At 37.9% G+C, this 5979-nt stretch overlaps 1 non-coding gene across 1 annotated transcript; it reads right to left on the reverse strand.

The window, feature by feature from the left end:
• Window positions 1–4797: 4797 nt before the first annotated feature.
• LOC131180337 (small nucleolar RNA R71) lies at window positions 4798–4904 on the reverse strand. The gene has a single exon (XR_009149113.1). It is a non-coding gene; the product is annotated as a small nucleolar RNA R71 (small nucleolar RNA).
• Between the last annotated feature and the right edge of the window lie 1075 nt (window positions 4905–5979).

The raw sequence follows: 5979 nt of genomic DNA on the forward strand, positions 1-5979 counted from the left end.
CCCTTGAATCCTCAACGGGCAACCTTTATACACCTTATTCACTACCACACTGTGGCCTAGTGGATTTGTGACCAAAATGTCTTGATCACTCTTCTCTACTGAAACTCCCCTCTCTATGGGTAGTTTGATGCAGATATATGAATGAGTGGATCCTGGATCCACCAATGCATGCACAGATGTATTATAGAGGGAGAACGTACCCCTGATGACGTCCGGGGCATCTTGCTCCTCCTGAGCTCTTATGGCATAGGCTCTGGCAGGCACTCTGACCTCTGGCATCTCAGCTGACTCAGATGCAGGCCTTAGTATTGGACCAGCTGCCTCAGATTTACCGGACTTCCTACCTTTTTGAGGTGCAGGGGTACGCCTATCAACTTATGTTGGGGCAACTGTAGTAGTCCTCTTCAGACAATTTTTGATCTGATGTTCTGTAGATCCACACTGTAAGCATGCACCAGTAACTCGCCAACAGTCCCCCTTATGCCACTTCTGGTAGTATGGACAGGCAAAAGATGCTAGGGCTGGTCCCCTGAACACCGTCCCTGAAGAGCTGCCCACTGATAGTGTAGACTGGCCTCTCCTAGGTGTAAACTGTGGTCTGGGCCCCTAGGACTAACCTTGACCTTGTGGTTGTCCTGAACCCTGAGCAAGAGGACCCTTACTCTTCTTACTAGAAGCAGAGAATGAACTGGACTGGCCTGGACCCCTCTTCTACTGTCTTTATCTTATATTTTGCTCATTTATTTGGACTCTTTCTACTTTCGATGCAACATCTACTAATTTGGCAAAATCTGTGATCTTCAATGCCGTTATCATGACTTTGATATTGTCATTGAGCTCTTCTTCGAACCTTCTGCACCTATCTACCTCTATAGGGACTATCTCCTTCCCATACCGGCTCAGTCTGACAAATTCTCGCTCATACTCTACCACTGATAGTTACCTCCGTCTCTGACTGATAAATTCTCTTATTCTCTCTTCTAAATACACTTTAGTGACATACTTCTTCCTGAACTATGTAAGGAAATAATCCCAGGTGATTTGATCTGGTTGCACCTCACTGGTTATTGTGTCCCACCACTGGTATGCATCATCTTGAAGTAGGGATACAGCACCTTCCAAGTTCTGCTCGGGGGTGCAATGAAGCTATTTCAACACTCTGACTGCTCTATCCAACCAGTTTTCTGCTGTCATAGGGTCATCCTCCTTCTTTCCAAAGAAATCCACAGCCCCATGTTTTCGCAGTTTCTCTAGATGGGATTTTTATGGTGCTAGTGGAGGTTGTGGCTGTGGTTATGGTGGTGGAATTGCCCCCATCATTTGCCGGTAAAATTTGGTCATTTGCTGGAATAATGCAAACTGAGGTTGGGCAGGTGCCTCAGTTGCTGGTGGAGCAGATTCTCCCCTGCCTCCAGATTCAACTCTTGATGGAGCACGACTATCCACCTCTTCATTAACTGCTCTTTGAGAAGCAAGATCCATATCCTAATCAAAATAACAAAACAAATAGATCTGCATCAGTGTCACCTCAACACTTACAAATGCAATGCAACGGTATGTACTCTATTTAGGCCTAGAAATGCCTAAACTGATGCTCTGATACCACTAAATGTGATACCCCTTACTCGTCTACAGTGTAGCCGAGCAAGATATGCCACACAGTGTGCCGGAGCACCAATTCATATTTTATTTTATAATTTACCCTTTTTAATTCATTTATTTATAATTTTTTATTAATATGAATTTTCTGTAAATTTTATAGAAAATCCAGCAGAGTGCTGACTATAAATTGGAAAAACAGTTCTTCTGAATCTGTTAAAAACACTTCCAATATAATCATAATTTCAATCTTAGTCAACCACTAACATATTTTCAACAATTTCTCAAATGACTCAATATCTCAAAATTCAATTCGTTTCAAATCATACTCAATTCAATAAGAAGTGCTCAAATTTATTACTAAACATGGTTCATAGATAATTACATCAAAAACATAATTACATGAGTCTATAATATACATTATAAAAGTTTACAAAATACAAAATACCAAAAGTAACCTAATGTCCTACCAATGCACTGCAAATGTGAGGTGACTCTGGACTCTGTGTGCAGATCTGAAAGTTCACCCAGTCTGAGGTCTGCTGGACTCTCCAGCTATGTCTCCAGTACCTGCATGTGGCAAAAGCGACGCGCTAAGCAATTCTGCTTAGTGGTGATAATATAAAATAAAATAACTAAAATAAAATAAATATGTAGAATGTATGTTTACATTTTAGGTAGACTTAATTTCTGATATTTATTACAGTATTATTCGATTAAAATTTGGTAAGATTTATTTTAATTGCCCGAGTAACTCATACTAGTCGACTGGACTGAATAAACGGGTAAACTGGCACTGGGTATAAAGTACCTCGGACCATCACACCATCGGTCACATTATGTCTCCCAGTGTGCAACAGAACAGCTAATAAGCTGTAATAATTATCAGGGATAAAACCCAAGTATAACAACTCAATCAACATAGCCAAAGGCTAATATAACGCAGAATGGCACGTAAGGCCATAAAACACAGAATGGCATGAAGCCATATGCAGTACTACTAATAGAACCCTATTGGCATACCAACCTATCCAAACTAATCTTGCTAGGTATACTAGGGCATGTTACACTTTTAAATTGTACAATTCTTGAAATTTAAGGTTAGGTGTTACTGTTCATTTCATTAGTCAACAAAAATGTTGACTTTTGCATAGACAATAGGTACATTGGTTTTAATACTCCCAACATACCACATTTTGCATTCTAAAATTGTTGGTATTGGTTGCCAATACCATTTCTATGCTTAATATTAGTTGTTCAAAATTTTCAAATTTCAAGCCTTGTATTTATTGTTTCATTAGTCATTTTTGCAGTGGGAGTTTGGCAAAGTTGTCAACATGAAAGTTGTTCCTTATTGTGTCTAGTTACATTTGTTTTTTTGGATCACTCCATTTGGAGTTTTGTATCTCAAGTTATGGCCTAATTACCTTGACTGGCTGGATTGCCAACTCCCCAGATTTTCTGGACTGACCAAATCTATAGTGTTTTGTGCAATGACTGCAGGTCACCTTTTGAACATGTTATGGTCAAAATTTGGGTTAGGTTTCTTCATGAAAGTTATAGGTTTATGTCTCAGCTATTTTTTTGGTAAAACTTCAGGTCCTTTAGACCTTTCTACACTGAGTTATAACCAAATGAATAAACACTGTTCATTTGGTTATTTTACCTAGGGAGAATGCAGGTCACCCAGATTAGGGTAGTTTTTAGGTCAAATTAGTTTGGTTTTCTGGGCATGGTTTCTTCACCAAAGTTGCACCATTTTGTGTCTAATTTCATGTCCAATTGGCCTTGCACCAATTGAATCTCTATAACTCAAGTTATTGCTGCCCAAACCTGCTGGACTCATGCCCAGTCCTGTAGGTCACCCAGGGCAGCAACACTAACTTCAATTCCCACTAAACAAACCACTTCATTTCTCATCCACACATAACCAAATGGTCACTAATTGACCATTAAAACCTACTTTCACCATTGCATGATCAAAGTCTTAATTTCATACCCAAACCCTAACCCATTCCATTTCAAATCATGCATTCACTTACCTTTCACCATCCTATACAATAGGTTAGTGTTAAGGGAAGCTAGGGTACCATAAGTCAGCAACATTTTCAAAACCCTACCAAGCCCAAGGCTACTGAAATTTTAAGCAAAACATACACATGATTTTTACTAAACTTTCTTGTAAATTTACATTCAATTTCACTCTTTCAACATGAATTGAAAGAGAAAAAGCAAGTTTAGTCACTAACCTCAAATGGAGTCACCTTTCAAGCTTGTAAGAACTCTTCCACTTTACTTCTTTTTGCTCTCAAAAGCTTCACTAAGATAAAAGAGTAAGGTTTTGTGTTGGGCACTTAGGGTTTAGTTGAAAGAAAACTAGGGAAATGAAGGTTTGGAAAGCTTGTTAATGGAGGAGTGAGGGAGAGCATATGGGACATTTTGAATAAGGGAGAGAGGGCTACTGGTTTGTTCCAGATTTCTGCCCTCTTTTCTTTATTTTTAATGTATTTTAATTGTGGTTCTTTATTTTGATTGGCAATAGGATTTAATTACCTTATGCTTACATAAGCATTAGGTAATAAATCTCATTTATTTTCATTTTCTTTCCTTTCTCTTGCTATTCATTTTTAATAAATTTTTATCAATATTTGTTCATATTTTATGTCATATAATTCACTTGCATAAATGGATAAGTTGGTCAAAAATCATCTCTGAAGACGAAATGACCCAAATGCCCTCTGTTTGGCTTAACGAGCTAAAATTGTGTGTATAGATTGAAAATTTTTTCTAAGCCTTTTTCTTGGCATTCTAATGCCATAGAATCCTCAATGACTCTTCTCTAGAGTCCCAAAAATTATTTTATGAATTTTCTCCCAGGTTTAGGGCTCCTAGTTGCGAGGACCGCAACTTCCCATTGGGTTACCCATCGTTAGGGCACCAGCTCATTTAACCTGATTGTATTTTATTTCTAAAATTTTTCCTTAATCTTTCTTATACTTATTTGAGTTATTTATGACTCCTTACTCTAGTCTAAATATTTTTCCAAACATTCTAGCTGTCCAGATTGACACTGGTCACCGAAACAGTAAAATGTGCGGAATTGCTACAGTGAGGGTGTTACAAGCTGAAACATTCACCACTTGGGAAAGCCTCTCATAAGCTTTTCTAACAAGGTACTTCCCACCTGTAAAGACTGCAAGACTGAGGCTTGAACTCAACACCTTCAGACAAAAGGAAGGTGAATCACTCAATGATGCATGGGAAAGATATAAGGACCTGTAGAGAGAATGTCCACACCATGGCATAGAGGATTGGCTACTAGTATAAAATTTCTATAATGGGTTAATACCCTCTACAAGGAGCACAGTAGAGTCGACTGCAGAAGGTGACCTAATGGAGAAAATAGTGACACAAGCACTTGAACTTCCAGAGAGGGTGGCATACTATAATTATGAGTGGTCAAATGAAAGAGGAAATGCAAAGAGAACAGCAGGGGTCGTGGAAGTGGACGCCCTAAGCATGATAAATGCCCAATTTGATCAGCTCACAAGGAGGCTTGATAAAATGCAAGCCAATGTAGCAGGGATGAACAGTCAACATGAGGACAGCTATAAAGGAGAATACATGAATTCAGAATATAACAGCTTCAATGAACCCTCCACAGAACAAATAAACTATGTGAATAATGGAGGAAACTTCAACCAAAGGGAGCCCAACAATCCATATTCAAACATTTATAACCCTGGATGGAGGAACTGTTAGTAGTATGCCCTAGAGCATATCATTTAGTATGTATCTTGTATATATTTTTATTAATAAAAGGCATTTTCACTTTTCCGTTTACATAATATATTTATGTGTAATAGAAAAGGTCCATTGATATTTTGTTAGAAATATTATTCTTAAGTTGTTAAGAATATGAGTGACAATATTTCTAGCACGAAGTATCATAAATAGGTTCACAATCGAGGATACTTCATAATAAGGACATGACTTATCCAGAAAGATTGTATTCATGTTTTTTCCCAAGTTATTTATATGAGATATAAATAAGATGGAATGGTGAGTCTCATGCCATATAACAAACATGATAGGCACTTATAAATGATAAGTAGGCCGAACCAGTGACACTTATGACAAGCACATGGAGTTTACTCTTGTCAATGTTTTGTCATAAATCATATCAGTGCATATAATCTTTAGACCTGAGATAGCACAGTTATCTTGTATATAGGTAGTTTGAGTTTGATACTGCTTTCATACTTGTACTGTGTATGGGTATATGGGCATCTGTTGGCTCCTACTAGTTATATATGGAGGTAGGTGTTGATCAAGATGGAATCTGTTCCTCTAAGTAAATAGAGATAAAATCCTATGTTC

Source organism: Hevea brasiliensis, chromosome 5 (genome assembly GCF_030052815.1).
Source record: "Hevea brasiliensis isolate MT/VB/25A 57/8 chromosome 5, ASM3005281v1, whole genome shotgun sequence".
NCBI lineage: Eukaryota > Viridiplantae > Streptophyta > Magnoliopsida > Malpighiales > Euphorbiaceae > Hevea > Hevea brasiliensis.